At 46.8% G+C, this 25,093-nt stretch overlaps 1 long non-coding RNA gene across 1 annotated transcript; it reads right to left on the bottom strand.

Moving 5' to 3' along the window:
* LOC140213498 (uncharacterized) lies at positions 1-25,093 on the bottom strand. Its single transcript, XR_011890343.1, has 4 exons — positions 24,915-25,093; positions 10,055-10,117; positions 8,451-8,512; positions 1-213 (listed from the first exon to the last, which is right to left on the bottom strand). It is a non-coding gene; the product is annotated as an uncharacterized lncRNA (long non-coding RNA).

The raw sequence follows: 25,093 nt of genomic DNA, 5'->3' as shown, positions 1-25,093 counted from the left end.
TGCTGAAAGACTGAAGTCATTTTATTTTATCGAGACGTTAATTTGAAATTTATTTTACTAGTAAAATAGGAGCATATAGAAAGAGAACACCACATAGATGGTCATAGTAAAAAAGAATGAAAGTGCTTGTGTTGTGTATGGCCCTCTGGTAATCGGCTGCACGGTATACTACCATTTTCTTTTCCTACTTTCATGGACCCATCTCAGTAGCACCTGTTGAAGGAACGCAAGAGTATAGATAAATGTTTAAATTGTTGATAAATATATATTTATGTTGTAAAAACAAACAAATACTGACATTTCGTGCTCGAAGTCCAGGCGCTTAAATCTTAAAGGCAGCATAATATAATTGAAGTTGCCATTAGGAAATGAGTTCACACTTAGATGAAGCAGCATATTGTGGAGACAGGTTCTGATCGCGTGAAAAGTCCTCTCGGGCATATTTCGCCAACAATCATGCTGACAATGAGACAGATGCGCAGAAAGAGCTCCATTTTAGTTATTCATTATCTCCGCAATCACTTATTATTCTTGCACGCGTGCAGGTAAATTTAATTTAAAGCTATGTGCAATACAAACATACTCTCCTCGAAAATTCACGCACATTTCCATTATTTCGTCCCGGCGTTAAACACTTGATGTAAAACCATCTACAAACTGTATCTTAGGTAAAAGATATATACAAGCATTGCTGATTGAACAAATGGTCGTTGACTCTCTGCCGAATAAAGAATGGATATGTTCACTGCGTATTACAAAAGAAAGGGTTCCAAATATTTGCAACTTCTGTCGAGAAAAAAAAAACTGATTTTCATTCAAGTCGGTAATGTGTGAAAGACCAAATAGTACTTCCTGTCGCATTGAGTCTTAATGACATACAATATAATCCAATCGCTGGCCCGAATTTTCACACCCACATTGCCACGCTCTCTTAGCGTTAGAGGAAGAGGACGAAGAAGTCCTTGGTTGATTACGAAGAAAGTGAACACCGGCTCGCTTGGAGCTGATCGCTTTGCCGTTTTCTCTTGTACGAATATATTGTAAATAATTCATTCTTCATGTCCAATCAACACTCACAAGTGATGTGTGTACGAGTGATTCCATGGTACAACAAGCGTAGATTATGCAACACAAGCTGTAAGTTATCCACTGCACAGAGTGAAATGCAAAATGGCAATGCACATCTAAATACTTGAATTTCTACGGCGAATTTCTAGGTGAAAGAGTCTACTAACGAGCTTACACTGGATTTTGGTAGAATACGGGGAAAACGAAAACAGTCTAACTGCAGTTTATTATTGTGCACGCATGCAGAAGGCCTGAAAGTACCACGTTTAGGACTGACGGAAATATGTCAGCGTTCCTACAATGCGAAATAAAATATTGTTCTCTTGTAGTAGTGGCGCTCCACTAGACATGCTTGACGCGATCATTTGTGGCTGTAGTTGCCGCTACTAGGTCGTGGCCAACGAAAAATAAAGTGTGCAATAATGGTTATCTATTCAGTGAATTTCAATTAATACCTGTTCCGGTTCCTTAGTCTTATTATCTTGACTAGAAAGGTAACCACTAGGGCAAGCCATCAGTAAAGGTTATTGACTTATAGAAAATAAACACAAGCCTGAGTTCACTCGAAATAATATATTCTAATAGCTTTTCTACAGCGAATTTCAGTATCACTTCTACTGCGTCGTGATGTCATGACACAAAATACGGTCAAGTGGCTGCAGGAATCGGAGGCGTTTCGACACTCTCTTCAGTTCTATCTGCCACCTCCTATGCTGCCCCTAATGAAGAGATCTGATGTAGCAGCATAGCAGATGACCGAGCAAGCTGCAGCAATTTCCAAAACGTCGGAATGCCCTGTTCCCACGTGACTACCTTGAGCGTCAAGACGTCATGACTATGACACAGTGCACCATATTGTTATATCGTCCGCACACATAGTGTGTTTGATGCCTTTAATCTCGAGAAGTTTTCTGCTAAGGTTGACCATAGCTATATTGAATTAACAGGGGGAAATGACTGACCCCTGCGGGGTGCCCGTCTCGCCAAGTTCCAGCAGTAGTGATTCGAGATCGGCCACCCGGAGGGTAGCCTTCCTATCCGAGAGGAACGGTCTAACATAGTTTTAAAATCTCTCACCCAGATTGAGCCGAGATATCGAGGCTAGGATATGCGAATGTAGAACGTTGTCGAAGGCCTTACCAAGATCAAGTCCCAAAACGGACCCAGTGTTCCTAGAGTCGTTGTCTATGATTTGATGCTTAATCAGTTTCAAGGTATCCTGTGCGGATAGGCATGGTCTGTATCCTATCATACGATGGGGGTAAATGTCGTTATTCTCCAGGAACCGGGAGAGTTGATTCAAGACCGCGTGCTCCGCTACCTTACCCACACATGATGTAAGCGAGATGGGCCTCAAGTTGTCAACGCTATGTGTTGTGCCAGGTTTGGGGATGAGTACTGCGAGAGCAGTCTTCCAAGGTAATGGGACGGTTCCATTCCTCCAAATTTCATTAATTTCCTCTGTGAGGTATGCGATTGATTTGTCATCCAGATTTCGGAACGCCTTTTTGGATATGCCATCCGGCCCTGGTGCGGATCTACATTGAGTCCATGTAGAACCCTATGAATCCCCTCAACGCCAAATTCCGCATCCAGGTAGGAATTGGCCTGGCCCGGGTAATCGACATGTACAGGAGACCGTCCTGAACCGACTGGGAGATATTTTTCAGCAAGCATGCGGAATAATTCATCCTCAGAGATCATTCGTGCGGCCTCATGTATGGTTCTACAAATGACGTGCCTCTGATTAGGCTTAGTATGCGTCTCGTTAAGCAGATGCTTAAGCAAGCTCAAAGATTTACCATTGCGTATTTGGCCGTCTATCGGATTGCAAACCTCGTCCCACTGCTGTTTAGAGAGGGTTACACAATGCTCCTAAATGTGTTCGTTAATCTCACATGTCTTTTTGCGTAGCTTACGATTAAGTCGTTGACACTTCCATCTGTTGAGAATGGACTGTTTGGCCCCTAACAGATGCGCTAACCTGCTGTCCATTTTCTCAACAGGAAGGTCAGTGCAGATCTTAGATGTTGCACGCCGAAGGTCCTCTTGGACCTGAACCATCCATTGCTCTATGGTAGGTCGGGAATCTGAGGGAGGCCTCTCCTTCCGAAGCTTGCGGAATTTATCCCAGTCCATGTACGAGAATTCGCGCCGTTTTTTTACCTACAATAGGAAGCTGTGCCTCACAAATATAGTGATGCATACCAAGGTTCTCAGCCAAGTTATTCCATTTGGCCTCAGTCACGTTCTTGACAAAGGTGAGATCAGGGGTAGAGTCTCTAAACGTGGTTGGCCCGATTCGGGTTGGAAAGTTCGGGTCAGTGATCAGCATCAGGTCCAGATCCATGGCATTCTGCCAGAGATGCTTAGCCTTATTGGTATCATATTTGTAACCCCAGACATGAAGCGGGGCATTAAAGTCGTTAGCGACAATAAGAGGGCTTGAGCCTGCCAGGTCTACGGCCGCGCAGAGAAGAGTCTTAAATCGTTCCCTTTTTTCATTGGGACTACTGTAAATGTTAAGAATATACATGCTGCCTCGGTTCACCCGACCAGGCATGACCTCTACCATGACATACTCAATAATACTACCAGCCAATTTGAGATCATGTGTCACATGAGTGAGTTCCTTGCCCTCTCCCCTTCCCCCGACTGCACGGCGACCGAGCAAAACCCAGTCATCGAAATGCCAGGTGAGAGGGTTTCCTGTAATAAGATAACTGGGGCATCTTTTCACAACTGCGTAGATATTGCTGTAGGGGAGCTTTCTTCCTAGAGAAGCCCCTACAGTTCCATTGCCAAATTCGGTATGTGTCAAGGGGCGAAGCCATCTCTTACGAGCTGGACACCGACCCTAGCGGGGGGGGGGGGGGGGGAACTAGAATCGTGGCTACATTACTAGCTGCTGGGTCAGAGAGCCGCATCGGTGGGTTCGGTGGCGCTACCGGGCCCACAATAAACTCGAGAAAAGATTCCATTTTCGCCAACCGCTGGTTGGTGTTTGCTTCTAACGTCGTCATCTTGCTTTGCATCTCAGTGATCCTATCACGTAACTGTTTCATTTTTTCGCTGAGAGTGGTTAACATCAAGCGCACCTCTGATTTAGCTTTACGTGACATGTTCTCCTGATCAAAAGCTATTGCCCTCTTCTTCGGTGGTCGTGATCCATCGCCACCCTCGGCCATCGGGACTTCCAGAATTTCCACGTTGATGGTAGCGGTGGGTTGCTAGTTCCTGGCGCCCTTAATCTCTATCTCAGCCCATTAGCCTATTAATCCTCTCTCTCATGGCCGCATTCTCGCGCTCTAATCTCGTGATTTTTCCCAACTATCATCATGCTCTGGCAGCGACCTCAACATCACCTCCGATGGTCCTCCACGGACCCGATCTGCCCAAGTAAGGCGGCCCTCCTTGTGGACGACCTGCTGCTGATGATGATGTCCCCTGGCTATGGATGTTGACATAGATCGGCTTCTGGGCTCAAAGCGAACTGTGGAAGCAGATCCTCCCCTGGAGTGACTACGGGAACAGCTTCGGGATAAACTCTTGGAACGGTGATGACCCCTACACCGTGATCTGGAACGGCGGCGATCTCCCTCGGGGGCTGTTTGCTGGGGCCGATGCTGGTCGAGCTCCGGGAACTGCAACTCGGCACCGCGGTAATACCGGCTAGGGCTTCTCATCCGGCTCCTTTCGGCTCTGGCTCCTTCTCTTCGACGACGTCGAACGACGTATGGGATTTCAAAGCGTTGTCTACACTCCTTCCCTGCCGTGAAATGGCTCTCGCCGCACAACTTGCATTTAGGCATGCACTGATGCTACTCGTCTGGGTTCGAGGCCCCACATCTTCTGCATATGGCTTCGCTGCACGTCGGACATACGTCGGCGCGATGGCCGAGCCTTCCGCAAACGTAGCAGATGTCGATCTGCTTACGATATAAAGTACATCTGACCAATGTATTATCATACCTGACGTTGTTGGGTACCCGGTATCCGTCAAAGGCAATTATGACGGTGCCGGTGTCCTTGATCCTCTCGGCCAGCGCCAGGGGGTTTCTTGCATTAAAAATCTTGCACTGCAACACCTCTGGCCCGTCACAGTGGGCAGCGTCTCGTATTGCACCTTTGCACGTAGCATGGGGTGTCGTTCGGTATGCCGCTACCTCGTGCACATGACCCGCCATCAAAATATTCTTTATCCTAACATATTTGGTTGCATTCTCCTCCTCAGGGGTACTGACCACGACGATATCCTGTTGATAGTTAGGACAGATTGTGTCCGCTTCACGCTTCGAATCCTCGATGCAAGCAGCGGTGTTGATTGCATCAGCCACCACAGCCGGGCCTATCCTGGATATATTCAGGCCACCCCTCACTCTGATCACAATTTTGATGTCCTCCCTGGGAAGCGGCGGTATTCTTCCACGACAAATAATGCGGCTCTTGACACCAGCTCCGGTCCTGCCACCATCATCGCGCCCGGGCATCGCGCTAGGCCTGGCTCTATTGCCGGGCCTGTCTTTCGACGATTTCGTCAAATGGTGTCTTTGGCCGGCTAATTGCCAGGCGGAATCCTCTAGAAAAGCGTCGGGTGGTAGTTCCTCCCCTTGAACGGTTTATTGCATAAAAAGAGGTTCCACTGAAGGGCCAAAAGGCCGGGGGCGGTTTCCCGCCACGAACTCTTCTGGTTCACGGGCGGCGCGGTCGAAGTGCAAAGAGCCTAAACTTGGAAATATTCCACTCACTGGTAGCAGTCTGGTATCCAGTTGGAGCTAACAACTTCACGCATCCATCCTCGATGAAATTGGGCACCCACAGGCAAGAAATCTGGTCAGAAACTTCCCAAAAAAACGGGAGCCGATGTAGGCAAAAGATTGCGTGTTCTGTTCTTCGTCTCTCCTCTTGGCACGTAATACCATATTATTCTTTTTTTCATCGCTTCTCGGCCTTTTGGCTAAGATCAAAGTATAGAATTTTTTTTCAAGCAGTACGTCATACATGCACAGAGCTATCGTTGAAGGGCTTTTACGACGCCGCTGTGAAGACGCAGGTGATGTTGACGTAGCTGCGACGGAGCGCCGTTTACGCGCAGGTGACCGTTAGAGGGAGCCTCGACGCGAGCGATCGGAGCACACTCCGAAGGAGTGCACGAAGCAAAACGCGTTTCTTTGTAATTAGTGGTTTAGCATACTTCCTAGTTAATGAGACCAACGAAACTTGGAAGGGCTAGAGTTTTATTGTAACCGGCAAACATGGAGCTGACAGTTTCCCTCCCGTGAAGCCCATGTACTGACAGCAAACGGAAATTCCACAGTTTTTACAACTTCACCCAGAACTACGTAATTACGAAAAGTAAATGAAACTCGGCGTGAAGTTAAAGTTCTCTTAGCGGCAATTTATCATTTAATTTGTTTAGGGAAAGTTGCGTAAAAGAAGAGTTACAGCCGTTTCCTGTAACCACACTCCCCCTGGAAATGCCCATGTACTGACACAAGCGGGAGTTCTGTAACGTTTACAACTTCACTGTGCACTAACCAGTTATGACAAGTAAATGAAACTCGTTGTAATGATAGAGTAATCTGAGCGGTCAATTTCAGTATGATCTTCTTCCGAAGGTGCCTACACTTGATTCAGAGCTACAGAGCATTCGCGAGAAAGTTGGCTTTGCCACAACGCGTTTCTTGTTTGCCGCAACAATTTTTCTGGAGGGTAGCCATAGACAGCATCGCTGTAAAAAGACAATACCCATAGACATACAAGATCTTCTCAGAATACACATGGCGAAGCTTTTAAACGTGGTAGGCAAACTGAAATTTCGGGGTGGGCCAATCTCAAATTTGAAGGTGCGCCAACTGAAATTTGGGATGGGCCAACCTAATATTGGGAGTCGGCCAACTTCAAACTTGTGGATGGGCCAATGTAAATTTAAGGATTGGCCAAGTTGAAATCTTGGGAGGGGGGAGGAAGTTCAATTTTGGGTTGAGGCAACTTCAATTTTGCACACATCAACTTGAAATTTTCAGGTAGGCCAACATGAAATGTGGGGTGGGCCAAACTAAAATTGGAAGTGGGCCAACTTAAATTTTGAGAAGGACCAAAGTAAATTTGGGAATGATCAAACCTGAAATCTGGGAATCGGCCAACTTAAATGTGGGGCGGGCCATATGGAACTTTTGGGGTGGAATAGTTGAAGTTTTGGGGTGTGCCAACTTGGAATCTGGGCGTGGGTCAAGTTAAATTTGGGGATGGACAATGTTCAGTGTTGCGGAGTGGTACAACTTAAATTAGGAGGTGGGTCATCTTAAATTTTGAGTGTGGGCCAACTGAAATTTGGGCGTATGATTACGCATACTCAGGCAAAGCCAGTGGAGTTTCTGCATTCTTTTTTCCGAAATGCAGATGCGGCCGTGTAAAACAGTTCAATATTTACACGACGGTATTGCTACGCATCTACTGCTGAAATGCAACTCCGACGTTGCTTTCAGGACTGCCCCCTTTTCTATCAGATGGTTATGGATTACAATGTTGACGGAACTATGATTTACGTATCATACATCACCTTCAACCTATTCATGTTTATTGCAGGAATAAGGCGGCTCACAAAAGTCTCCAATTACAATGGTTTTACGCCAGTTAACTACATTATCTCCTTGCCAATTTTCAAATTTCTTCACGCCACCTTGCCTTACGCCATCCACAACTGCGATTTCCTTCTCTTGGTACCCAATATGGGGCTCTATTAGATGACCGGCAATCTGTTTTACGCGTTACATCTCCTCCACAGAACAAATTCTTACCTCTCATATCAACTAGGGTGTTGATTTTCCCGTTTGATTTCTAACTCGACCACTGCCTCAATGTTACGCCTTTCATTTTTAGCAGTGTTGCTCTTTGCGTGGTCCCTAGTTTCGTCTCAAGCTTCTTTCATAACCTCCAATTGTACAGCCCATATACTTTAAGACTACTTGCTGCTGGGCTAGTTGGTTTATTTCGAACATTACTGAATTTAGCGCCAAGAAAACAAACGATCACGACGAGGAGAGGGCACAAAGTACTCGTCCTGTCTTTATGACTTTCCCCTCTCCTTGATCGTTTCTTTGGTGCTAAATTCATGAATGCTCCATATGTTCAAAACGTTAGTAGCGGTAAGATGAAATGATTGTGCAATTTTGTTTTCAAGGATAGCCGAAAGCTGCCGGTTGTGAGATGGCAATGCCTACTGTATGCGCTCGGACAAATTTTATTCGGCCCTAAGTTTTCTTTTCATGATCATGGAGTCCCATAACCAACTGGCCTACATAAACGTACAACACGCCATGGTGGCGCATGGGCTTTTGCGTTCTGCTGCTTGCACGGAAAGGGAACAGCAAAGTACATACTCAACGGCCTTGATTCCTACGTCGTGATGGAACGGGTTGAGGTAATTTGCCGCAAGCTCGTTCTGGAATGTAAAGAGCCAGCAATCACGTTTTTAAGCAGTTAGAAGAAAGAAAATGGTCAAACTAACCAAAGCTCTTTGTCTAGTAACATTTTGTTGTCCCTTTAACAACTGCCTCCGGTTGGGTGCAAAGTTTGGGGGTAGCAGATGGCCGGTGGTTTTATGCGCGCTGTCTTTTCGCCTGTGTAGTGCTGCAGTTTGGGTAATATCATGTTATGGGGACGGCGCTGAATCAAAAGCCAGCAGAAGCGTTCGCTCGCCTCCATTTCCTCTCTTTGTCACGCCTGCATTGTAACCACGAGTGTCTTATTGTAATCACGAGGTAACCAAATGAGACCTGCACATGTTTGCCTGTGCACGCTGAGGACCAATTAGGGGGAGGACGAATTGAAATTTGGGGATGGGCGATCTTCAATTCTGGGGAGTGCGACAACTTAAATTTGGAGGTGAGCCAACTTAACATATGAGTGTAGGTCAACGGAAATTTGGGCCTATGCTGATGCATATTTAGGCAACTCTAGTGGAGTTTCTGCATTCTTCAGAAATGCAGAGGCGGCTGTTCAAAACAGTTCATTATTTGACCGACGTTATTGCTACGCATCTACTGCTGAAATGCAACTCTGACATTGCTTTTAGGACTGGCCCTTCTTCAGGCAGATGGCTATGGATTGTTATTTTAACGGAACTATGCTTTACGAATCATATATCCCCTTCAACCTATTCATGTTTACTGCAGGAGCAAGGCCCCTCACAAAAGTCTTTAATTATAACTGTTTTACGCCAGTTAACTACATTTTATGTTTGCTAACTTTCACATTTGTTCACACCACCTAGGCGTACGCAATCCACAACTGCCCTTTCCTTCTCTTGGTATCCAATATGGGACTCTGTTAGATTACCGGCAACCTGTTTTACGCGTTACGTCTCGTGCACAGAACAATTTATTACATCTCATATTAACTAGAGTATTGATTTTCTCGTTTGATTTCTAATCTGACCACTGTCTCAATGTTACAGCTTTGATTTTTGCTGAGTTGCCCTTTGCCTGGTCCCTAGTTTCATCTCAAGCTTCTTTGATAACCTACAATTGAATCTCCCATATACTCTAGTACTACTGGCTGCTGCGCTAGTTGGTTTATTTCGAACTTTACTGAATTTAGCCCCGAAAAACAAACGATCATAAAAAGGAGAGGACATAAAGTACTCGTCGTGTCTTTGTGGCTTCCCCTTTCCATGAACCTTACTTTGGTGCTAAATTCGTTAATATTCGATATGTGCCAAACGTTAGTAGCGGTAGGATGAAATGATTCCACACTTTCCTTTTCAAGGATAGCCGCAAGCTGTCGGTGGTGACATGGTAATGCCTACCGTATGCGCTCGGACAAATTTTATTCTACCCTAAATTTTCTTTTCATGATCATGGAGTCCCATAACCAACGGCAAAAAGCGTGTAGTAGGCCTACAACGGGCCTACTACACGCCATGGTGGCGCAGTGGCTTTTTCGTTGTGCTACATAGACGGAAAGTGAAAAGAAGGGTACATACTCTTACGGGCCCCTTTCTTAAGTGGTTTTGGAAGGGCTGAAGGTGTCAGGCCGGAAGATCCTCCTGGAATGTAAAAAGCCAGGAAACACGTCTTTAAAGCAGTTAGAAGAAAGCAAGTGGTCAAACTAACCAAAGCTCTTTGTCTAGGAACATTTTGTTGTCTCTTGAAGAATAATGTCGGGTGGGGGCAAAGGTTGGGCGAAGCAGACGGCTGGTGGTTTCATGTGAACTGTCTTTTCACTTGTCTAGTACTGCAGGTGGAGTAATGTGATGTTATGGGGACGCGCTGAAGCAAAAGCCAGTAGAAGAATTCGCTCGCCTCCGTTTCCTCTCTTCGTCGCGTCCGCGTTGTAACCACGAGTGTTCGCGGTCATCGAGAGAGATCTGCTCATGTTCGCCTGTGCACGCGCGACACCATGCTTCTAATTTATTCGTCAAGCAAATCCTTAGTGCTATTTATGCGGCCTCTGAAGCTTCTACCCAAAACTGATGTAGTTGACTAACGCTTTTCCCTCGCTATCAATGCTCCGTCTTTCGGTCCAAAATACAGCATTGTTAAAGCGGAGCTTTGGTCGTCTACAATTGAATGGTTTCACCTCGGTCGCTCAGCCACTGGTAAGGTTCTCGCCCTGTAGACTCAACCTAATGCGCAAAGAAAGCGGTGGCTTTCGAATCCCGGCTTGCCAGCAGATCAACCTGTTTCTCTAACAATTAGGCCACAAGAGCTTTCTTTTTGCTTAATGCTTTGCTTATTATTCCACAGGCAATTCACTATCGCTCACAATCTCATGAAAATACTCCCAGAAGTTTTTCTTTGATACTTAAGCAAGTGAAAGATAGTGACCGGGTTATGTGGTTGAAATTGCATTCTAAGCACCTCTCTAAGTTGCAAATGTACGTACACTTCGCCTCTGCCAACAACAACTAGCTCTTTTATATGATCACCGTGTATGGATACTGAGCATGATTTCGACACTACGACACATACCCATAACGTGGGATTATAATGTTTATAATCAAGATGGTCGTTTTCATAAAATTCCACGTACCCAACAGCGACATATTGTGACATGGGCAACTATCTCTATAAGATAATCTAACTAGATAATCTAGATAATCTATGAGATAACTGCCACACTATTACAAGCAGTGTCCGCTAAGCAACATTTATTACATGCTACGGGGGTAAGAATAAGAATAATACAAGCGACATGCACTTTGACATTCGAACTAGCACCATTCCAGTAATACCTTAGCGCCGCCATCAGCGGCCTCAAATGCTTGCACAAGTCTCAGCACGCGACAGCCTCATTATCAGCAGAGGACGCGTCGTGCACAGGCATGATGTGAGTCGGCGCACAATCACGAAGAAAAGTTTTAACAGGAGCGCTCTTCAAGCGTTGATATGTTGTGCAGATGAAACTGTATGTTTATCCGAAAAGAATGAATTTTCAGATTTGGTACCACTAATCAATATGGTGGAAATCACTGCTTTAGGCTTGCTTCTTGGGGATTAATACATGTAGTGCTATAAGGCAACTGTGAACAGGAGAGACCACCAAGAAAATGCGCTGTTCAATTTCTTCATGTGCATTGTCATACGTAAAATTAGTGGCGAAATCGCCAATGCTATTCCACACCCCTACAAATATTTGTTGCTAAGGTATTTGATATAGTAGTGTAAAAAGAAAACTATCTGTAGCTTCAAGCTTATACATTATCATTATTTCGAATTCATAGTGAAATGTAATAAATGTTTCAATAGATGCAGCAGTAATTTCACACTACTGTTACCAATTACATACTATATACTATATTAATGCTCTAGTTAACTATGGCAAAAAAATAAAGTGAGCTATGGGTGCAGCGAACCAGGCTTATAAATTAAGTACCATTGCCACGTTTGTTAGCTGGCTCTGTAGCTTGAAAACAATAAATCCACAAAGAATATAGAACTGAGGCTGTGACAAGATTTCTCAGGATAGTTACGGAAAGACCTTTCTTGAGAGCCGATAGAATTAATATATAGAAACCTGTCCGGGTGTGATTACCTTGTGTCGCAATATACCTAGATTAAAAAGAGCATTGTACAAAAATTTATTATACTGATGTAAGATTAGCGAGCTGAAATACATTGCTACTTACACTTAGGTCCTACTTTCGTGCTAGTCTAAAATGACTAATCACTCTCCGTGTGTATCGAGCGTAGTCAAAGTAGCACAGCATAAATTTGCATGGGTTATTTCGGGTCTCTTTCACGGATTATCATGTGAATGAATTACAAAAAGTTGGAAAATTTCGACGTTATTCTGCTCATTGTGGGTTGGAAGGTTCAAGAGTACACGTACTGACACTGCTGTTGTGTTGACGTTGTGGGGGGACAGGTAGTGGTGGGCGAGCTGGAGGTACCGGTTTAGCGTGTACTGCATGGTTAGTTCGTCCGTTTCCCAAACATGCACCTCTAATTTATGAGGTTGACACCGTGGAAAGATAAATATGTATGTCAAAAACTACAAAACTTTTAATTGAAAGGACTTGTAAATCAGTCGGACACCCGGGTGGAAATGAGCACATGTTTATTGACGCACAGTCCCTTTATATTATGACCAACATGTGCTGAAAACCACTGCTGCTAGCCTGGGTGATAAGCGATAAAATTAACACGCAACGTGAGCATATAACACTCGTTTCTCCTAAGATTAGTCGTACAAACAAAACAAAAACTACGCTGGGATAGTCATTAATGTCATAACGTAGAAGAGGTCGTTGACCGTGCATTGACCTTTGCGGTGCGATCGGATCTTGGGTGGCTCGTTGCGGGCTTGCCCCTGGCGGTGCTTCTGGGCTCAACAGCTGCTGCCGTGGCCGTCTTGCCATGGCAGGAACCCGGCATGGTAGTCCACCCCAGTACCTTGGCCTGTCTCAGGTCTCCTCCAGGTGCTTCTTGGTTGGTTCCGCTGTCTGTGATGGCACTCGCCGTTGTTCAGTTGTATCGTGTACAATACCCGGCCTTTGACCGCCCCCACTCTGGCAGCTTTCCACCTGGCATCTGAAGTGAAGCTTCCAGAGCTGACAGCGTTACCGACACAGTACGTCTTCGTCTCTGGGCGGTGAACCTCAGGCCCGTGCTGTCGATCCGGATGAAGTCGTCCCAGAGGGGTTCTCAGCCTTCGCCCCATCATCAATGCTTCTTGCAATTTTCCAGTGACAGAATGCGGCGTCGTGTACAGTTTAAACAGGAACCACCAAATTTTGCACTGTGTTGATCTTTTCTGTTGCGTTTTAACGCTTCTTTGACGTCTCTTACCATCCTCATATCTCTACCAATACTGGCGGGATGATAAGGTGAGGTAAAAACAATACGCACACCAATACATTTCGAAAACGTATGTAACTCAGCGCTTGTGAAGGCCGAAACGATAAAGTGTTGCACACCATGTATCGAAAACATTCTTCTTAAGCTTGTCACAATGGAAGTAGCCTTCATGGACGACATGACTTCAACCTCTGGCCAGTTGCTGGACACATCTACCACGTTAAGAAATACATGTCCCTTAACTGGGCCAGCGAAATCAATGTCTCGATGACTCCAAGGTTGGTATGGCTTGATCGAAAAACGAACGGGAGACTTGAGGTCGCTTTGCTGGTTACTCTGACATGACACGCAGTACCGTACATATTCAACTTCGTGGTCCACATTTGCCCACCACATGAACCCTCTAGCTGCTGCTTTCATTGCCCACGTTATTTGCATGCAGGAGTTGTAGCACTCGTTCCCTTTCGGGTTCGGGAATAACTACACGATTTCCCCGGAGTATGCAATCCCGATGCAACACTCGGTCTTCCAGTTCCCGTAAGGCGCAAACGTGCTGCGTAGTTGTGTTGACAGCCAGTCACTGAAGATCCCGTCCTTCACCTTGACCAAGATGCTGTCTTTCTTGTTCAGCTTGAGAATGTCCGCTGCCTGTAACGGTGCGCACTCGACAGCTTCCAACAGAAGCACGTCTCCTGGTGGCTGCCGTGGTTCGTCCTGGTCCCCTGGGGATGGCAGGCTACTGAGTGCAAAGACGTTGCAGTTGTCTTCGCCTGGCCTTTACTGGAAGCAATAGTTATAAGCAGACAACAACAAAGTCCTTTTGTCTTGTGACTGGCGCAGCATGGCCTTAGTTGCCTTTGTACTAATAAACTCAAATTAATGAACAAACAGAATCCACAAAAGCATTTAGGGCGACAGTACTTCCGGCACTCGCTTGTCCGTGTTAAACAAACCCAAATGTGGTTTGTGATCTGTTATTACCGTGAATTCTCGCCCGGGAGATACTGATTAAACCTTTTTACACTGAAGATGACGGCTAAACCCTTTTTGTGAATTATTGCATAGTTGCGCTGTCTTGCGCAAAGAGTTCGTGAAGCATAAGCTATAGGTTGCTCCCTCCCGTTAGCGTCTCCAAGGGTGAGCACGGCCCGCACCGCTACAGGGGATACGCCACAGCACAGCATCAAGGGATGCTTGTGGTCATTGGGAACAAGTACGGCGCCAGAGCTAAGTAGCTTCTTCTGCCACTAGAACACCTGATAGTGCTCACCAGTCCACTCCAATTCGTGGTTGTGGTCCAGGAGCGGATAAACAGGTTCCGCCGATTGAATCCTACCCTCGAAGAAACTTCTGTAGAAGTTAAGTAGCCCCAAAAAGGCTTGCAACTCTTTCTTGTTACTGGTCACTGGCGCTTGCTGGATGGCATGAGTCTCGCTTCAGCTCGGGTATATTCCTGTGTCATCAATCCGGTGTCCCAAGAATTCAATGGTTGTCTGGTTGAATTCGCACTTGCCTTTATTGAGTCTCTACTGTGCGCTTTGCAGACGCGACAACAGTCTCCAGTCTCTGCATGCTCTTCCGCTTGAGGTTTGGAAATCAGGTTATCATCAAGAAAAGCCTTGACGCCAGGAATACCTGCCAACAACGCGTCGATGACTCGTTCAAACACCCACGGCGTGACGAAAATTCCGAAGTGCAGCCGCCTGGCCTTCTACAGCCCCTTTATTGTATTAACTGTGAATACCTCGGTCGACACATCATCTAGACTAAGCTGTTCATACGCTTGACCTAGGTGAATCTTCACAAATATCTTGCTTGGCCCAAGGCTCGGCAATGGGCAAAACATATGTGCTTGTTTTAGCTGCCTTGTTTAGCGTGTTTCGGTAGTAACCACAGCGACGTAAGGCTCCATCTTTTTCCTTACCACTACCTGCGGAGTTTCCCACTTGGAGTACTCGACAGGTACGCAGACAACAATGTCATAACTACTAGCTTTGCGGTTATGGCATTACTAGAGGTCACGGATCTGATCCCGACCGCGACAGCCACATTTCGATGGGGGCGAAATAGAATAGGTACGTGCACTTAGATTTTGGGACACGTTGAAGAGCACCACGGTGTCAAAATTAATCCGGACTCCACCACTACAGCGTGCCTCATAATCCGATTGCGGTTTTGTCACATACACCCCCATATTCCAATTCAAGTTTAATACTTCTACTACAATGCGATGGGCCATGTGAGGCCACGAGAACGCTCAACTCTCTCACAGGTTATGAAATATGGCACACAACACCGCAAGCAAACCCCTGTTTTGTGTACTACGCAGACAAACACAAGTAGCGCACACAAGGTAACGTTTAACGTCTACTCAGCAATCTCGTGTTAAACTAAACGTTGAAGAAATTAAGCTTCCGCCGTCAACATCACAGGTAATTATCGTCAATAAAAGCAGCCATCACAGAAAGCTTCGCTTACATGGATTCCCACAGTGCGTGGGATTTGCATAGGTTTTTGTCAATAGAACTCTTCCATCATTACTTATAGAAAATTCTAAATACGTTTTGGTAGATTATGGGTGGTTCGAAATATAACACAATAAGGTTGAACGACAGGACTGGTGTTCCTCTTCCGCGTTCGCAATGTTGTTCTGTATTAAAAATATATTCGTCATGTCTTTTTCCCAGCGTTAACTGTTAATTAGCCTGCGTATTCTATAATGATGTATCCGCCAATATATCCTATGCTGATATATTTTGTTTGTTGTACTAAATTAAAAACTACAAATTTTCTACCTCATGCAGAATAGATCGTATCATCTCGAATTTTTGATGAATACTTAAATGTAACATTATATAGTATTGTCACGTACTGTGGCGAAGACAAATGCATTGTAGTGGGGCTAGGTCAGAGTCTCTCCTGTCTGACTTAAAGGGCAGCTAAAACCTGTACGCCCTGTGCAGACTTCACTAGATAAGTGCTAGCGATTTACTGTCGAATAAAAACTCCTCGTAACATCTTTTCGTGGAGGTTGCGGGCTCTATTCCTCCCGGCCCTCGATCTTCGGAGCGGGCGCCACATTCATTTCTCCCACCGCTATGGCCGAAGACAGTACGCCGTCGCCACAGCCCGCGCCAGAAGGTCCGGCAATTGTGGCCCTATGGCATCCCCTCGATCCCGGCATATTTTGCGGTACGGACAACAATGACATCAACGATTGGCTCGTATTGAAGCAGCGCGTCAGCAAGTGCCACGGGTGGGGTGAGACGCTCATGCTCGCCAACATCATTTTCTACCTACGGGGCATAGCTCGCGTGTGGTTTAACACGCACGAAGAGGAAGTGACGAGTTGAGACGTATGCAAGGAGAAGAGGCGCGAATTGTTTGGCCGATCGATCGAACGACAAATGACAGCCCGGCACGAACTCGCGGCCAGAGCTCAGATGTCGACGGAATCGTACGTCGCCTATATCCAAGACGTCTTAGCCTTGTGCTGCACCATTGACAAAGACATGCGACAGCCGGAGAAGGTTGGCCACGTGTTGAAAGACATAGCTGACGATGCCTCAACATACTCGTGTGTAAGCACGGCAGCACGGTTGACTCCATCATAACAAAATACCGTCCGCTCGAACAAGCGAAAAGCAGGCGCATCACTCGCCGCTTTACCAGAGTCCCGAACACGGCTGCGACATCCTCATGCGAAGATCCCATGATGCCCCCTCCATAATTCTAGACGCCTATCAACCTAACCAGGATTGCTCACCAGGAGCTCGTAACCATGGCTCCAGCCGCTTATCAGGTACCTGTTCACGACCATTTGGCGATAATGTCTTTCATTCAATCCGTCTTCCGTCAAGAGCTTGCGAATATGAGCATTCCACAAGCCACCTGTCACGCACCTCAGCCCATGCGTGTCAGTGTCACTCACGCAGCCAATGCGTGTCAACCGGTGTCAATGTAGAGCTGCACTTCCAACATGCGGCCCAGGTGAGGTTGTGGAACGTCGAATGAACTTCTAAAGTGGTGCAGGAGATCAAGAAGGTCGGCGCGCTCGGCAGGTGTGAGGGTATCGGCGATGACACTCGAGAACGCATCCCTGGACGTCTCCTCAAGCACGGAAATCGAAGATGGTTGGCCGGAGTCGACATAAAAAGAGTCGCCCGGGACGTCAATCAAAGATGAAGAGTCGAGGAGTTCCACGAAGCCAAGGCATTCGCCAACGAGCAACATAATAGGCGCGCAGAGTGGATTATAAAAGTACATAATGCTGCAGCTGCCGGCCATGTCAAGTGTTGCCAAGGGTAGTGGGAGAGATTTACGGCCCATCAAGACGTCGGATGGTGTGAAGAGGACCCTTGCATCAGAGATGGCATCGCGAGAGACTGGTACGATGGCGAAGGAGCCAGGTGGAATATCGGTGTGCTCGCACACTGTAAGTTTAGAAGGGCGAACGTAATCTTCGTGGAAGGGTGCGTCACAAGGGGAAAATTCAGCTTCGGCGCGTGTGCAGTCGATCACGGCTTTATGACGGGATAAGAAGTCCCATCCGGGGATGATGCCATGCGAGCAGGTGGAAAGATCAATACACTCGACGATGTAAACAATGCCGTGAATAGGCACACGTACAGTGCAGGCTGCGTGCGGAGTGACGTTCTGCGCGCTTGCCGTACGAAGCGACAGTCCAGAAAGCGGCTTGGTTACCTTGCGCAGCCACGGGCACAGTTTGCCGGCTATCACAGAAACGACTGCGCCGGTATCCACAAGAGCAAATTCAGGAACACCGTCTACACAAATTTCGGCTACGTTAGCAGGACAGGCGCGAGGACTTGGACAGTTCGAATGGGGCGCAGTTCTTGCCTCTTGAACTGCGACGTTGAGTTTTCCTGGTCAGGTGGTGCGGGTCGCCGACGCATTGGGGAGAGCGAGCGTCGGCGAGGGGATGGCGAGCGACGCGAAGGAAATTCTGGGAGGTCAGCACGAGCATACGGTTGGGGGGAAGGAAGGCTCAGTCCGGGGGTGCCGTCTACGTGAAGCAGAGGCCAAAGACATGTGTTGCCTCCGCCGGGAGGCATTGAAGGTCCAAAACCCAGCATTGGCTCAACCCCCAGGATCCCGCATTCTCCAGACATGACTAAGCCACGTACGGCTACACGCGGGAGGGTGGAACCCTCGTGTACTTGTGTACGTGGTGTCGCAACACACCAAACGCCTGCTGACGCAGACGCCCCTGCTGGGACGTTAGCCAGCCCAGCAACTATCCCCCCCCCACCCCCCCTGTGAGACGAAGCATGCGGTTCATTCAAGCAGGTCCGTCATGTAAACAACGTCGCTGGGATGAAGGGAAGTAATAAACTGAGGCCATCCCACCTACTATGGGAATATAAGCTCTACGAAATATTTTTGTGCTATCTGGCTATTGAGCATGGTTTCAGATCAAACAAGTTTCCAGGGGGATTATAGTCACTGCGTGTGTCTGCCGCGAGCGTATGCATGTCGACAGCCGCAACGTGATGGTTATGAAGGCATCATGACTACGATACCTTGATTTCTACTCCGGCCCTTCAGCGCGAACGTAAGACTTGCCCGATCGTTTGATTCTACAAACTTCGTGCACACGTACTACACGAGCGAAACATAGATTGTAACGTCACCAGCGACTGCGTTACTACAAGTGTATGTACTTAAGATTATGTCACGTGTTATACAGTAAAAGGACGATGTTATTTGGATTCCTGCTATAATAAGCTAAAACCTGTTCATCGTGGGTCTATCATGAAGGCAGCCCAACGTCGCACAGTTTCTACGCAGGTTTAGGCGCTACAAGGGAAGTACTGCGGCTAAGTCACTAAGCCGCAGATGTAATGTCGGTCTTGATTTCGCAGTATATTCCGCGCTTTTTAGTCAGCGCCTGCTGCTAAACCAACAGCAGTTTAAGTTTATTCGTTCCGCGGTGTTCATTTTTTTCAGGCAACATGTACGTTTTACGACTGTTTTCATGAGCTACAAAGAATGCAAGTGATCGCCGGGAAGCCTGCTATTTCAACTGCTCCGCTGTGTTTCTTTTTTGAATTAGATATGTTTTTATAAGGCGTGTTACATTTAACGCGAGTAGCTTGCCTGGCTCTCCGTTATGTTTACGTGTAAGCCTCTGAGGGAACCTTTCCTGTATATGCGCAAGCACTTAATTCTTTAGTTATCACCTTGTCCTGCAAGTGTAATGCCTCAAAGAATTACAATTCGCACAACCACAGCAATACTTACTTCTTATTCTTCCCACAAAGATCTCCTCAATACGCTCTATCCGAAAAAATAGTAATCCGTCCTTCACGTTGCCTATAGTTCCTCTACAATAGGTATTGTCATCATATAACTCTTTCTGAAGGTGTTTTATACATCTGCCTGAGCCGCGTTGTCAAGAGACACAGTAAACTGTGACTTTACCGTGATCGCCAACTTGCTGTCCGGAGGTGCGATTTTCCTCTATAGGGTATAGCCTTTGCATTGTTCGACAACAGCCTATTGCGAACGTACACCGGAAAAGTCCAAGCGTTTTTTCGAATGTGGTTCGAATGGGACGAGCGTAGCCCTTCCCACCTGATGGCACCCTGCCCTCTCAACCTGCCCTCATAAGTTTAGGGCTTCGGAACAATTCAAGTTTTATATAAGAACCACGAAAGTCAATGGGAAGGATGTGAAACAATGTTATATTTAACAATATTCATAGAATCGTAACTATGGGCATGCATGATTATGCAATCAGCGAGACCTGAAATACTAAATGGTAACGGGCAATGCTGTTACTAGTTTATAGGTGGCTCTAGAAAGGAAAGCCAAAATTATTACGGATCGAATTCATTGCGGTTGCCAGAGTGGGTGAAGATCAGGTAAGCTTTGCTTTATTAGTAGGACTTGACGCTATTGCAGCACGTTTCATTTCTACAGTTTGGCGAGGGACTTTGCGATCTCTAATATGGTGTCTTCAATGTGCACATTTTCGTTTATGCTCTTCACATTGTCTTGCCAAACCTCGGAACTGGCTAAACTAACAATGCGCGTCAATTTGAACGCTGGTATGGATTAGTCTGCGACTCGATCATGGCCAAAGGCCCAGACGCGATATTTTGACGTGATTGTCAATTTGGGCCCCTCCAATCTGACCTGCGATGTTGAGCCGGTTAACCACAATGTGACAAGCAAAACGCAAGAAAGATGAGCTAAAATCAATCTTCAAATCTTAGTTAGATAAGGCGAGGCATCTTTTACTCTACTATGCTTGATATTTACGTTTTAAAAAATTGTGAGCTTGATGCAGCCTGCATGGCTCGCTCTTCGATTCACGTGCGGTCCTGAGCACGCCGTCGCACTTAACGACCGCCACAAGAAAACGGTCTTAACAGCTCCACTGAAAAACAGGAGAATGGAAGTATGGACTAGAAAGCAAGCGTGTTTAAATTATGCTCTGGAAATGATGTTGTTGATTATGACCAAATAGTTACGACGTTCTATCGCAACAGGCTATGGGTGATCGAGAACAAATTTAGTGCTAGAGACAAACATCAGAAAAAAACATCAAATTATGGGTTTTACGTGCCAAAACCACTTTCTGGTTATGAGGCACGCCGTAGTGGAGGGCTCGGGAAATTTGGCTACCTGAGCTTCTTTAACGTGCACTTAGATCTAAGTACACGGGTGTTTTTGCATTTCGCCCCCGTCGAAATGCGGCCGCCGTGGCCGGGATTCAATCCCGCGACTTCGTGCTCAGTAGCCCAACACCACAGCCACTGAGCAACCACTGCAGACAACAAACATCGGAAGGTGTTTTGCGATGTGTGAAGAAGGAACATGTACATTGACTCTCCTGCTTTTCTAAGCGGTAGCCATTTGTTACTTCTTTCCCCAATTTTGCACCGTGGGCGCCGAACGCAGTAGTCAGCCACTCCTGGAGACAGTGCAGTCTACTGTTCGCGTGGATATGTGCAGCTATATATGTTGCACTTGGTATGTTCCACCATCATCACACTTTCATCATCATGTTATCCTCGTCATACAGGCGGCGGCACACCATTTCAGTCTATGGTCGTCATATAGTCGTGGACTTCCGATTCTCGTTATATAGTCCTCACGTCGTCGCCGTAAAGCCATTGTCCCCATAAAGTCATTGTCATACAGCCGTTGTCACGTCAACGCCGTCGTGCACTCGTCGTCGTCCCACTGTCGTCATGCCATGGTCCTCATATCGCCTGCGTTGTTTCATCGACGTCATTCCTTTTTCATCATTTTCGTCCACCGCAATCATGTTGTCGTCATTAAATTATGATTATGACGCCTTTATTAATCCATCACCGCCCCAGAGTCGTCGTGCAGTCCTTCTCCTACCGTCGTCGTAATACCGTCATTGTCATTCCAGCTCCGTCATCTGATTCTTGTCAAACCACTTTTGTTACGTCATCGCCGTCATAAAGTCTTCGCCGTCATATCGGGGGCGAGGACTTACGGAGTCGCCATCTGTCGGAAGCGCCTCCCTTGCGTAATACAGGCGATAACGCGGTGCGCTCCTCATAGGTTTGGCTTACGGCGCCCAGTAAAAACACCACGAGGCAGCCCTCGTGGAAATTTCTGTAATAACTCCCAAAACGAGGGAAGTTTTTTATTGTCAAAGTAATAATCTTGGGCAAACTGAAAACACAAAGTCGTTTACAGACGTTATCGTTTTACCGAATATGCACAGCGAGCGCCCCTACGCACGGTCGCCGCGATGGAGCCTCCCGAACCGGCTTCTTGCGTGCAAGGTAAACAAACGCTGAGAGCAAACAATGTGAAATATGTTCTTACAGTGGGTTGTCTGTATAACCGAATGGAGCATAACAGAATGAAGCCTCAATGCAGCAATCGCACGGGTTCGCAGCGACCGACTGCGCGTCTGCATTCATGTCCGTGCACAATGTTTTGCTTTCGCTGTGAGCGCGCTTTCGCACCGTGCCGTGAGCTTTAGGCCGCACAATATGAGCGTTTGACAGTACACAAACAACCATTGTCGCGTCGACGATATCAGAGCTGTTCAAAAATAATTTCGCGATGTGACGTCGCAACGTCTCAATCTCTTTTTCTTTTCTTCTGCATTCTTATATGTTTCAGTATTATTATTTCTCATGTCGCGCCGCACTGTACGTTTATCGGTTTTCTCAGCGTGCGATTTGCCGCTGCTTCTTTTTCGTAATCCAGTACATTAATTCATAACACAAACATGACCATGTGCCATGCCTTTATTTTATGTGATTCTTACCGCTCCCTTTCAACTCCAGTGAGCTTGCTAGAATCTAGCATCAACATGTTCATACGCCAAATAAAGCGTAATGTCACTAGCCGGGCGGCGGGCGCGGACGAGCGTCTCAGTGCGCGTTTTCTGCTGCTCGCCGAACATCACAATCCCAACGCCGTACATGAAATCTTCCTCGCGTCTGTGCTTGCGGCATACCTGAGTTGCAGCCGATGGCTGTTTGACGGTTCTAAGTTTCGCCAGCCAAGCTTCAAGCAGCTTCCTGTCCTGCGGCTACGTGTGAATAAGGCTGACACCAGGCTCCGCTGCCTACGTCCCGTACTGCGGCACCGAGCAGTAGCGTGCCGTGCTGCACGCCTCCAAAAGCAGCCACTACCTATTATAGTGCTTTCAAATGCTGTCAAGCAGATACCCCAAGGCGAGAAAACTTTGTCACTTAATCAGAACAGCAGTGCAGGTGGGGCTTTACACTTTCTTTTTCAGTTCCTTTCGCTGCTTCCGAAGCAGCTGACGCGGCCGACGTGTCCACGTGATCCTTCAGGCCACGTCACGTCGATGGTGGCGCCAGCTTTTCCAGTGGTGGAGCTCGCCCCCAATACTCATTATCGTCTCAATGTCACCACGCCATCGCCTTCACACTGTCGTCGTCATAGCGCCTTCGGTTGCGTCACTGCACGCCTATAAAGTCGGCGAGCGTTCGAGAACCAGACAGGTGCGTAGCACACTAATCGAGAGCCCCTAAAACATCCTCTACAGTGAAATGTCATCTAAGAAACAAAATGCTCAAACCCCCAAAGGATTCGGCAATCTCGACATCGGGAGCAGGAACGCCTAGCTCATATACCTCAGCTAGCACTTCAACATCCGCGCTACTCACTCGTAACCACCCGCGATTTTTTTTTCTCTCTTACTTACTAGCGCGATAAAAGGGCCATTGTACGCTTTTACCACATCTCCCTGTGTAAAGCAGGAAACCGAACGTGCATCTGGTGCACAACCCTACCTTTCCTTTCTTTCTCTTTGTTATTTCTTTTCGGCATGCTATCACGCACAAGCGTATTGGCTGCCGCGATCATCTATTTTAGGTACGTTCTGCATTGAAAAAGCTGCGCAGTTTCTCCTGAAGGCGAAGCATTGAAAGAGATAGGAAGGTTCAGCGTCGCGGTGAAGGCGTGTCAGCGTCAGTTGACGTCATGAAAAGCGCCACGAATTGCGTTGCAGGAGTCGCATTTCGGCCGTGCACAAGATCGCAGGCGCTTGCTACCACCGAAAGAAGCCGTTATATATATTTGCCTTAACAAGTGCTGTCCGTTCCTCTGAGTTCAGTTAAAGTACCACATTGTAGTTCGCACAAAACTGCTCAAGAGGAATTACTGCTACTACAATGCGTCTGCGAACAGCGCTCATGCCAGCAGCGGAAGGCAACATTCGAGCTGCTCCTGCAGAACCCATTGAGCCAAGCCTGATGATGCGTCCACTCGCTACCGTCGCTTGTGACGCCAAAGTGACTGCGTAGATGTGGACGCATCTTAACACTGCACGCGCAAGTTAGGCGATGCGCGCCGATACCGTTGCAGCACGACAGCGGCAATAGCTACGTTGTACACGCACATTGAGCGTCCGTGCAATTGCAATACAAAATGATTCGAGTCACTTCGGAAGGGTATGCCACCACAGTCAGTAGCAACACCGCATTCCTTGTTCACCAAATGTGCATGTGGTCTTACACAACACAAATCTTCTTCAAGCATACGATGCTTCCAAACGCGCACATAACCAACCGTCAAGGAGGAACACATTTACGCGCTAGCAACTTTGCGCACTGGCATTCCAGTATTGCCTCACGAGTGTTGATTCCCCGTTGAACTGCTGCTCTTCGCTAGCACAAGCAGGGGCTTACGTTCAAACGTTCGGCATCTGTACATGAAAAACAGTGCTTAAAGATGAGTTGTCTCGTTGCCTTTGCAACATTCCCCGCTACGAACAACACAAGTGTTCATATTCATAAAGGAAAACCGTCTTTTAGGGATAATTTTCGCGTAAGCACATCCCTACCCTCTGTGGTGTCGCTATGCATTGTGTGTATACCAACGTACAACAAAAGTAAGCAAGTTCAGTACCTGCCAGTGCAACATCACCCTCTTTTGATTTACGTTGTGTATTGTGCATAATAAAGCATATTTTGCGGCTTCGCATGAATATACTGCATCTCATTAAGATATATGTAGAAATTATATATAGAAAGAAAACCGGAGAATACGTACCCCTATGCAATTGCGGTGAATGATCGCGGTCATGTAAACCTAGATTTCCTAATTCTGCCTGTCCTAACTTTCCTCCAAGCACGCAAGCTGGGCCTTGCTCAAGCGTGGACAGAATAGAAATTAAGGCTAGTGCGACTAAAATTTTCAAGCCTGAAACCTTCGTCATGGTTTGTTGCCTA

This window comes from Dermacentor andersoni, chromosome 10 (assembly GCF_023375885.2).
Source record: "Dermacentor andersoni chromosome 10, qqDerAnde1_hic_scaffold, whole genome shotgun sequence".
NCBI classification, from domain to species: Eukaryota; Metazoa; Arthropoda; class Arachnida; order Ixodida; family Ixodidae; genus Dermacentor; species Dermacentor andersoni.
This window is presented reverse-complemented; position numbering and strand designations above follow the sequence as displayed.